Source organism: Zootermopsis nevadensis, unplaced genomic scaffold, assembly GCF_977971745.1.
Source record: "Zootermopsis nevadensis isolate Lab colony 2312 unplaced genomic scaffold, Znev_1.0 Znev_ptg000012l, whole genome shotgun sequence".
Classification (NCBI taxonomy): Eukaryota; Metazoa; Arthropoda; class Insecta; order Blattodea; family Termopsidae; genus Zootermopsis; species Zootermopsis nevadensis.
The window spans coordinates 7,517,517-7,529,669 of record NW_028259144.1 but is presented as its reverse complement, the minus strand read 5'-3'; the positions used below and the strand labels follow the sequence as shown (position 1 = coordinate 7,529,669).

Genomic DNA, 12,153 nt, shown 5'->3' with positions numbered 1-12,153 from the left:
AAGAGGCACAAACTCTTGATATCTATAGAGTAGCATTCGTCCGTCCGTACATCATTACGTGATGCTGATTTTGATATGATTCTTCGTATTTCCAAATATTTTGGATAAATATATGTGAAAGAAGTTTTCAGTTAATATAATTTGTAGCTCAGATCAAATACAGGTCTGTGTGTTTTAAATCCCTGTATGTTTATCTAAAATGGTCGGCTTGTGAAAGTTTTCAGTGGAAATATACTTGGGTGAAATAAACAATCAGTTATAATGCTTGACTTTAAAATTTTCATTAAAGGAGGCAACGTCAGATATCGAAACGGAGATATAGAAATTGTAAAGAAAATCGAACCAGAATGTGAACTCGATTGACGTTCGAAAATTATTCAGTGAAATACTTTTTGTGACACTAAGATGTCCCCTATTTGTAACATCTTCTGGTCACAGCTTTCACCAGATAAATATTCCGCGGCCCTGAACACGGAAATTGAACAGTCTGTACTACCCAACCTCTCTGAATCTTCCTTCAACATGTTAGCTGCATCGTCACTCTACTCACTGCCAAGATGCTAGTATTCCATACACCTTATGTCATATCGGCGTAGCATTTCGAAGACGACCTATAATGAAAATGACGAAGATGCCTGCTAATAATGGTATGAGTAATAATGAGTTAATGATTGTAGTAATTATTTGATGAGCTCGGTGAGACATTCATCGTTGGTTGTCTATTAAAGAAATAGAACACACTCCCGTGTATTGTCTTATGACGTCCTTATACACCACTTATCCGCTGTACAAAGTCGTATACAGGAAGACGAGAAGGGTTCTGAAACTGCTGGTGCTTTGGAATCTAAGTGCCCGGGCTTAATGAATCGTTTCAAAAAATCCGTACGGCAATATAATCTTCATTCCCCATGGATGGCCAGACCTATTGTATGAATCTCTCATCTCCCCCTTCCCTTCCCTCTCCCCTCCCCATTGCACCTTCGCCGTCTCACTTGAGGAAGAAGAACTTTTATTGCTTTCCCTTGTATGCTTCTGATGATGATGATTTTATTAATATCTGCTGGCTGCGGTGGCGGTCGGATAGGGGTGAACAGGGTGTTTCGACCGCAGTGGAGTATTTCGTAAGATGTCACTACTTTGTTCGAGAAAAGTCACAAACGCTTGTCGTCGTGAGGGAATTTTAAGATGTCGATGTTGGTATTATGGGTTGTAACTCCGTGGCAAGTACGAACGTCACAGGGTGTTAAAACTAAGACCAACGTTGACACAGGTAGTCGTCATTATCTACCGCTTACAAGAATTAAAACTTTTTTGTCTTTGAATAAAAATTTCCTTGGATATTATCCATCGTCTAGTAAATATAAAACGTAAAACGACGTTTCGGAGATGGGACTCTATCTCCGTCTTCAGGTTTCTACACAGTTGGGCCCACTAGATAGAGCTAATCCCTATCTCTGGACAAAGTAAAAAAGTGAAAGTCGTTTTACGTTTTATATTTACTAGACGATGGATAATATCCAAGGAAATTTTTATTCAATTGACTCTTCACCATCGTCAAGAAGTTTTAGACTTTTTTGTCTTGTGTTGATTTTTAGAGTGTAGATAAGAATTTCGGTTTTAAGGTAGTTCTTCCAAATTTGTTAATCACTTCTTTTGATACGTCAGTTTTATTAATGTTCTGATATTTGTTTTTCTTTCATCTTGAGCATTTGTTTGTGTTTAGTATCCACGGTAGGATAAATGTATCGCCAAATGGTGGACGAAAATTAAACTGAACTGTTCATGACGTCATCTTTGATCATAATTATCGATTTGTTATTACTGCGGTAAATGTTGTAAAGTAAAGTGAAATATGGTTGTGCGATTTATTTTTAATATTTATCCATGTATTATAAGAAATAAGCTTAAGCGTATTTTTTACAAGTTGTATTTGAAATAAACTGAAATAATGTATATGTGCTCTTACGCGTAGTGTCTGATTTAAATTAAAATTGTTCTGATAATTTTATCGAAATCCCCCCCCCCCCCTGCAATGTCGTTGTTAATGGTCATTACACAAATCGTATTTGTAATTTACAGTTGAAATATGGCAATTAAAATAATCTTAACATGGGAACGCTTTGTTTCTCTGGTAGTTATGTATTGTTTGGTAGCATGACGTCTTGTGTTTAAACTGAAATTTGCGTAGTTCCAGCTGAATTTTGTTTGAGTCTTCAAGAGCAAAGAACCATTTACTGAAAGATAGACGATCGAGAATCATTTTACTAGCGATTGGAGACTCGAGCATTTTCAGGAAGGACATTTCTCGTTCAGAGGAAATCATTTTCTACAAAGACGTTTTCATCATGTAGGTCAAAATTTCGAATAGAAGTAAAATTTTCAAATGTTTGAAGCGCATTACGAATTTTCTCATACGAATTATATAAAACATGTCATTATGTTTGAAAGTATTATGATAATCACTGAACTACCTTGGCTTAGTTTTGATATATAAATTTTTTTTTTTTTGGTTTTTAGATTAAGGTAATCAATGAATGTAAATTTATGTCTTGACCAGTTATTAAAATCCAGAAATTTTGCTATAGGTCCTAACAAATAGTATCAGACTTTGAGTTTAAACTCTGACTTTTCTTCGCATTGTGCAGAGATTGTATACGTTCCTTCAGATTTGAATAAACAAAAGCTTATAAGTTTAGAGTCATTAAGAATGTAATTAATTTTCATTGACATGAAATTTATTTCGTTTAGAATTGACACAACTTGAAGCTCAGGATAAATACATAAAATTCCAGAGTTTAAAAATAAACATTTTTATTCGGTTACAAAATGCAGACGGTTGTTTATATGTGAAAGCGTACACATCGAATGGATAGTTAACATATCAAACAGTCTGTTCAGCGTGTAGTGGGTTGGGCGTTTTCCTGCGCGTGGTAGATATGTAGGTCTACACACGCAGAAATTTCACGCTTTAATCCAACGGAAGGACTTTACATTGCCTTACAGCACGCCTCAAAGTCACCAGTTTTGCTACGCTGCTACTTCTGAGCTGTCTTCACTCGCCTATGCTCAGCTGTTCATGTTGTAACATTGTGAAATTTTGCTGTGACCTTGAATGCAGTTTGATTACAACGGGCATAGTATAAACTTATGTTCAAGTAGGAGTTAACTTTGAAATAATTTATGGTTTACCCCTGTATTTTTTTTAAAGAGGATGAGGTCTGTAACATTTGTAAAGTTTTGCGTAAGGCCAATATTGGGCAGATTATACAAGTTTGTCAATAAATGCAGTTAATATACTGTAAATGTTATTGAAACTCTTAAATTAAAGGTGGAACGACTTAAAATTAAAAATAAAATTTGTGTAAGCTCACGTACGTTTCTGATTTCTGCAGGAATTTACTGGAATAATTTGACGCCGTTTTAAAATTATTACTTATTTGCCTTTAATGATCATATTGCTATCTCATTTGACACCAAAGCGTCTATGTAATGGTTAGGTAGTCCTTAATTTAAGAATCAGGATATTAAGAAGAAAACAAATGAGTTTAACAAAATTCGATCCGGCGCTAGATTACACGTGCTACCTTACAGCAACTGATTCGCATGTCAATTGTCCGCGTTGTTGATTCTGGTGTGTTTAAAAGGACGGTAGGAAGGTAGGTTAGAATAACACGCTCTGCGCATGCTCTACACAGTACTACCATCCAAAATAAAATCTCCTTTATACGAACAGTGTGGATAGCATGCACTTGTAACCTTGAAGTGAACACCACCGAGCAGAATGTTAACTGAAGTGTGAATAATTCCACCGTCCTGTTGCATAAACGAAGCCGTATCGACTGTGGACGCCGAGTTAGCTGACTCTCTTAGTGCAGTACTGTTTAGTTCAGGCTGGGCTAATATTTTTCTTCTCTCGGGCCAGAAATAGTTTTTTTTTTTTGATTCAAGGGCCAAAAAAACTCAATAGTAGATTTTCGTAATATTTAAAGAATACTTACTCATAAATGAAATATTACCATCGTAATTTCTCAGATCCAGGTATTATTGAAATGCGCACAAATTATTATAGAAATACGTGTTATTTTATATTTTGTGTTGCAACAGCATGTGTCTGACGTAGTTTTTACCTGGAAAACTGATATTTAAGGCAAGGTTTTTGAAGTCCATATAATGTGTGACTCTTGTATGTGAAGAAGCATACGAGGTAATAATCACACTTTAACTCATTCGGAGTAAAGAAAATAAACGAACTTGTGGTAACTGGTAACAAATTAACAAGTTTCGAAGGCCGGATGTGGTTCGCTGGCCGCGAAAAGTAGTTTATCCGAAAAATAGCGGTTAAATTATTGCGACTATGTAACGTTCTGCATTAGTCTATACGCTTGAAGTATCTTTTAGTTTCGCAAGTAATTACTAACTACTTCTGTATCAGTTTTGTGACGTAAAATATTAGTACAAAATAACGTGTTATCGACTGTACCCTCGTTTGTGATATAAGTGTATTTTCTTTTGTTATTTTCGAAGGTTTGTTATCATGGCAGTTGCTAATTGCACTCAGGGAGCTCTGTTGCTTTTGAAATTCGTATTGTACGTTTCACATACACTGAACGTAGTTTACTGGTATCGTTGTTAGAAGAAGTGTTTAATATGTTAAGGGTGCTACCATGAAACCGTATTTTGAGTTCAAGATATATAACGTATGTTTAGAAGGTAAGATTATTTATTTTGAGGAAATACTAAACTGTAAGTAGTATTAAACTTAATTTATGTATAATATCCGTCATTTAGACTGCGATATTTGTGAATGTTGCCAAAAATGGATAGGGCGTTTTTTGCGAAACTTTGGTGACCATATAGGAAACTATAAGATGCTACAAACAAGGTTTTTTTTGAACTCTTACAGGCGAGATATGAAAATCTCAAATTCTGCATTAACCACTGTATTTTATTTCTTATTTTAACAACGAACTGGATATTTTTCGGTCATTGGCATGCTTTGGACTGGGGAACCTAATTAGATATGCAAGATTGTCGTTTCGCACAATGTTTATCGTCTAAATTATAAAAGTATAAAACTATGACGTTGGGTAGATGGATTTTGATTCCGTCTTCAGTTATAAAATATGGAAGTGGCAGAAAGCCTGTTAGGCCATCTGGTCGAACAATCCTCAGATATGGTCCTGAATGAGGCTTCTGAAATGTAGTTTTATAATTTTGACGCTCGGAAAATTTTTAAAGAACAATTTTACATATAGCGTCCACAGAATCCTTAAGATTTTTTATTATAAACGATCGTTGGATTGCAACTGATCTCAGTCACTATACAGTGTCTAAGAATCGAAAACGTTTTATTATACACGTCGATTGGTCGATTGTTCTTATCTAGATTGGCTTAGCTGAGGTACTATTCTCGCAATATAGTATCTTGAGATTCTCCCATCTCATTTTAGGTAGATTTCCATTGCTACTTAGCGACTATTAAAACCTCTCCGTCTGTCTGTACGCATGTAACAATACGAGAAGAGATTTTGATTAAATTTGATATTGCGAGGTTACTCTGAAATCTGTCAACTCACTGCAATAAGTTAAAGGAGATATTGCCATGCGTTGGCATGGCAGCGAAAGGGAGGGTGTGTGTTATTTCAGATTAGGGATAAACTATAGTGGAGGCACAGGTAGTATGTGAAACACGAAGTGATGGAAACCCTGTCGTGTCAACTTCGCATCATCGCCGTTACTTTTTACTATTGGTAATGTAGAGTGTAGCGCTGTAACGACTCGTTATTGGTAAAAGATTCCAACATTTTAGATTGAAAATACGTGATTTCCAACAACTTTCCCCTCTTTGTATTTTTCTGTATTTTGCCAAATAACACAGTTCTCGTATGCACCGGACTTAAGGGACGCGCTTTATCGGCATACATAGACAAAAGAATAAGTCCATGCGTGTGATACTTGGTATCTCCACAGTGATGGAAGAAATGTTGTGTGAAAACCACGGTCTGCTGTCCGAATACGATCATATAGCTTTATTTATGATGCCTGGAACTTAGGGCTACTGGTATGATAATCAATTTGTAGGCATTTTAACTTTTATTCAGGAGATCCCAAGCTCGAGACTGTCTATATGTCCCCAGATTTTTGTGTGAGTTTATTTTACACTTTTCTCACAGTTAAATAAATAGATATTATCTTGAAATACCTGCCACCTCATCCTCAGAAATATTTTATTTACTGATACTATGTTACCAGTATCACCTAATCCTATTCGACGCAGAATAACTTAGACAGTTGATTCACGGTCATTACGTAACTTTTAGATAGTGCCTGTCCAGGTTGAGAATTTTCTCTTATGCCTGTGAGTTCAGTATAAATATCTGACCCGCAAACGTGTTTCGCTTGCAGCTGAGGTGGACAGTAAACTAAGAACTTTCTCTCTTGTCATAAGTTTGATACATTTTGACATTTAGTACGACTGAATTAGGAACGTTTTACGTTAAATTACGTAAACGTGTTGCCCAATTTATATGTACATATTTTGTTAATGAGAACTACACGCTGGACTTGGAACTTGTGGACACACGTAACTAATTACAGCGTAGCTGATCTGATAATCCGGATTTGGGATCGTAGATAAGGTAGCTTAAGCCAATCAGAAATGTTTCTATGTAGGATTTAAGGTTTTCACGGCAGTGAGTCTGAAGATGGCTGTCTTCTGGGTTGTTGCGCCGTGTAGGCAGCAAGGACCTCTGAAACGTCGGTATACTTCTACCAGACTACACGGCGTAACAACCCAGAAGACAGCCATCTTTGGAAATGTTTATAATTTGTAGGGAGTGAACTTTGGTCAGACGTGTTAACATTTACACTGAAATAACATTTTGTGAACGTCGACACAGAAAAACATAAAAAGAAATTTGTAGAATAATAAGTTAAAGAGAGACAGGTGTAATATACAGCGGTAGAAGTAGGAATGAAAGCGTGGGATAAGATAAAGAATTGATATGAAAGGGAAATTGATTCCGAAGCGTACAGAAGTTAATATTTTAGAAACTACAGAAAATATTAAATGAAGGAAAATATAAATTTAGAAGAGAAAATAGTTGGAAAGAAAGACGAACTCTAAGAAAAGTAAAACAAAAGAAAGAAATAATAACTTAAATATGAAATTAAAAAAAATTGAGGCGGAATATCTGAACAAGGGATATCCATATGTTAGTTCTAAACTATTTTTTGTCTTTTCTGAGTTTAATCTTTAAACCGAGACGAAGTCGTTCGGGGTATGTAGAAGTGGCAGAATATAACGTAACAAAATGAATGTAGCTCACATAGATGGGTTCTGCAGTATAATTCTACCATAAAATGACAATTTCCATCCCCTTACCATCACCACTCATCATATAAGCTAAGTTCAATTACGAGGGATGGTGGCACATTGACATTAAGAGGGGCATATAAAACCTCACCCCCGTACCCCTGTTTGCAAGTGCAGTGAAGGGATTCGGGGCGGGAGACGTGATTAGGGGCGCGAGGAGGGGGGGGGTTATACACCACATACAAAATTCTTTCATTTATCAGAATGACAAGCACTTTATAACTTGTTACGTGCATACAGCTTTGAAATTGCCTGTGCGTACTGCATAATGTTACCAATCTGTGATGATTGACAATCGCACGTTAGTCTATGGCATATCTAAGTGTATGACCAAGCAAAATAAAAGTATATTGGATACATAATTAATTGATAGTGTTTGCAGTTGTAGAATGAATGCGATGTAGAATTTAATTAATCTTACTGGTAGGCAGAAATATTGGTAATACCAGGCCTTAAGTAGTTTTATTCTAAAGAATTTGATAACGCAAAATTTTATTATTACAATAATAATAGGTACATTACCGTGTTCACAAAATCCCTGATATGAACCCTGTCCGATGTCATTGAATCTATTTCAGACATCCGTAAACTATTTATTCAAAATCGTCGCCGAATTTACAAATCTAACGATCACTTGAACTGTTTTAATTGTTAAAAGGATTAAAATTATCTGTTACTGGACTCGAACCCTGACACATTAATGTTGTTATTGTGAATTTAATGTTTGTTTCGTAATAGTCATTACAACATTTTAATTACTATGGCGACACATAACAAATGGAACGCTGTGATACAGAGTAATATGTGTGCTTCAGAATAATGTAAGTATTGTAGTCCATATGATAAACTTCACAGGAGAAGTCTTGTTACCTAATCTCTTATGTCTCATTACTGTTATTCGGAGGTTTATATTAGCTTCTGAGAATGTCGAGTTGTGGTTTCGTAATTTGTTACCTTTATTCATGTTCTGCTGACAGTGCGTAATTTGTAAAGTTTGTTCGTAACCTGCTAGAACGCTGTCAGGCACGGTCTCTGAACTGAGAGGAACAGGTTAGTTACTTTATCCATCTTTGTTATTTGAATGCTCTTACAAAATATAACTTTGAAATGTTGATTTTGAATTCAGTGGACATAACTTAGGGATTTTAATATATATAATGTGAGGGGAGATAAAAAATTCGCACACGGATTTTTATTAAAAATCGCTGAAGGAAAATACCTCTTAGGCGTAGCGTACAGAATTCATATTTAGAGAAAAAGAATTTGAGAATTGGAATAACTCAGAATGTAATCAAGTGGGGGGAGGGGGATTCTGTGAATACAGAAATTAACTTTCGAGTTCAATAAATGCTCTGTCATGAACAGCTGACAGATAAATAGATTTTGTAGAAAATCTTTGTGTCATGAAGTTAATTATGTCAAGCAAGAGTGTAAAGATATGTCACAAAACGTACTTGCTTAAGACCAATCAAACGTTCTAAATTGTTCCAGTGTATTTACTACGTACGTAATTTCGATATGAAGCTAGATTTAGTGCTGTGTATATTGTTTATACAACCCTTATAATAGTTTCAGAACAGTTTGATCCAATTTTATGATCTCCATGAAACAGTTTTCCTTGAGAAGCCAATAGTACGCTCAGCTAGTCATAGCCTTTGACACAAATCGAATGTTCGTTACCTTGCTAACAACAGCTCGATACCGGTCTCTATTTTGAGCTAGACGAGTGTAATCCACATCCGAAAATCGGGTTTCGCCAAGATTCATTTTAATAATGTCTTCCCATTTACGCCTGTCTTCCAAGTCTCATTTATTCAGGCTTCCTAGCCAAAATTTCTTAAGCATTTATCTTTTCCATACGCGCTACGACATTTTCTTTGACGACCCGAGTAAAATCACTAAAATCTTCATCCATAATAACGATTTCCGGATCCAGATTTTAACCCAAGACCTATCGAAATCCAGACAAATAATAACCAATCGACAGTGACTTTCGATCGCTTCGCAGTTTCTGTATCGTCGTTAAATAGTCTAAGAAACAGGATCCATATTGTGACCAATTAGGCTATTATAAAAGGAACAATATTATTTATGACTTTAGGATCACCGTAAAGTTGCATGTTAAAAATGTGGACAACAGGAAGTTTTTTTCTTTGTTGTAATCTAGGACGTACAGAAGCTGCGTGGAGTACATTAAGAAAACAAACCATTATAATTAGTATGTTCAGTGAACAGGCGTTTATAATGGAACATCTGTTCGTCACATGGCAGACAGGTTTAAACAGAGACATTAAATACACTTACTTTTTTTAAATATTGTATATTTAGAGATATACCATTTCAGCTGTTTCGTTTATATGTAGTACTTTATAAAGCAGAGCATGAACAGGGCAAAGCTACTATTTCTCATTCTGCTGTAAAGTCAATATACTTTTGTATTCTTTTAAGACCAGTATATAATTAATGCACTGCATGTATTTAAGCTCTGGGCGTTTAAAATTTATCGGCCGCTGTTCGTAGGTGTTACAAGCTATATACAATGAAGCTGGATACACATTCGCAAAGAACCATTAACTTGAGATATTAAAAATAGTTTACACAAATCTTGTGTGTCGTAAAGTATCTTAATGCCACGCTATTATCGGCGGTGTTCAGCGCTGTGTGTTTAGTTGTGTTGCGATTTTGAGATACGTACCTCAAGCTGTGTACTAGACGTTCTTCTTGTGTTATGAAGGAACGTGGTTTGAATCTCGGTCGATTTATTTTTAGTTTGTCCATGAAAATTTTGTAAGTAACATCTTAATTCATATGCCAGAATTTAAAAGATTGAGCATATACAATGACATTAAAAAATTTTTGTTGCTTTTTAAATTTTGATTTTAATATTATTTATTTAATGTTTAAAGAATATTAGTTTTCTTTACACTACCACTGACATAGTATTATGCCTTTAAGACCGCGGGCAGTTGTACATATCGATATGAAAGTACATGTATATCTGATATGGAGATTCGATCGATCGACGTTAGCAAATTATGCATTCTTGTGTTAACATAATTTGCTTCTAGATGGCCTGTGTAAATCATTAAATTGATCCATATGTGAAGAAGATTTTTCGTGTTTTTGTGTGGAAAAAGTCAACATCTTATTTGGTTTTTAAAACCTTCTTGCGTATCAAATTATGAATACGTTTCTGAATCTCTGTGCGACATGTTTTCATGTATAAATCTGTCATACTATTTTAGTGCACAGTAATAATTTCGCATTGTTCGTGAGTGAGACAATTAATTGAGTCTTGCATTTACTAAGATTAGTAAGAAAGATATAAAAATGTCACCCACTTTATCTGTAATAAAATTTATGGAACGAAAGAAAATGTTTTCTTGCCTTCCTGTTTGGTACAATCACGCATGTGGTATGGTACATTCCCGGAAGTTGGTAACTGCCGTGCGGGTAATAATATAGCTCTACTGGCTTCATTAGCAATGCTGACATGTCGCTATTCAGTGGCCGACTGGTCTAATCCGACCGTCATGATAGAAAAACTTATCATCAGAGCTTCGTATCGAAGACAACAGTAGGGCGTAACTGTGATACTGTTATAGTTATATTTTCTCTTATGAACACTAATAATGAATATTTGTTGAATCAAATAAGGTTAAGAATTTAATTTCATGTAAATAAATTATTTTATTTTTACGTCCTTCTGGGATGATGCACTCTGTTATGCATTAATAAAAACAACGCCTTTATGAAATGGGGTAGGTATACTGAAGTCTAATTTACTTTGTACTTCCATAGAAGACGGTTAATTTCTGGACTGACTGGTTATTAGCGTCTTAATAAATATTCTGCGTCAGTAATTTTTCATTTTACAGTTCACCTTAAGCAGGTTTAATATCGGTATGTAAATAATGATTCGGGAATTTTCTTATTCTAACTTCTCACCTTTTACTACAGCCTGGAATGAAAAGCTGAAACCTGATTATGAATTATTCAATTCAATTCAATTCAATTAATTTATTTACGTGTTTGCTAACAGCAAGAAGCCAATAACAGGTAAACATTGATAATACATACAATAATAGTGAAATAATAATGAAAAATAGTACACATGATTGTAAAAATACACAAGATGGATATATCATGGGGTGTCTTTGAAAGTATCGGGTACCCCAGACTTAAAATGCAGTCAATAGCGTTCTAAACACACAAAAGGAATTTCTACATTGTAACTGTTCCACAAGACTAGAACAAAATTTATTAGCTTGATAGTCCAACACTGAATATGCGTAAAGTTAACATTGAAATATTCTACACTAGCTGCCCACTTGTACAGAGTGGTACAAAAGTCATGAGACGCTTTAAAATAAAACGCATATAATTGTATGTTTTATCTATACAGTTTAACATTAAATTTAATTACTTTCCGTGTCTGCTCTTAAAATTATATTTGCAAGGACATGCATAAATACTCCTGTAGGCTTACTTTAAGTATGTTAAATGGCCGATTTTCATGCTGATATACAGTTGTATTCGAGGAATTGATAATGTGTGCAACATACTGTATAACTCGGTGAAGATAGACGTTGCTCAACTGGTCAGTAAATTAGTCGCCTTTTATGGATGTGGGTCGATCTTTAAAGTGTTCACCAGAGACCGCCACCGGTCCTTATTTTAAGACAGATCAGTTTAATCCACATCCTCCAACTCTATTTCCCCATGATATATTTCAGTAATGTCTTCCCATCTACCTCTAGGTCTTACAAGTGGTTTTA

At 35.1% G+C, this 12,153-nt stretch overlaps 1 protein-coding gene across 7 annotated transcripts in view; it reads left to right on the top strand.

The window, feature by feature from the left end:
* The window catches only part of LOC110826973 (uncharacterized), a 311,187-nt gene that overhangs the window by 113,577 nt on the left and 185,457 nt on the right, over positions 1-12,153 (top strand). Inside the window, exon 1 of one of the 7 annotated variants that reach the window (XM_087347826.1) lies at positions 4,686-4,710. The exons of the other annotated variants lie outside the window; for them this stretch is intronic. The gene's annotated coding sequence lies outside the window, so the exon portion shown is untranslated. Of the gene's footprint in view, positions 1-4,685; positions 4,711-12,153 lie in introns of those variants that run through there. 7 annotated transcript variants of the gene reach the window in all.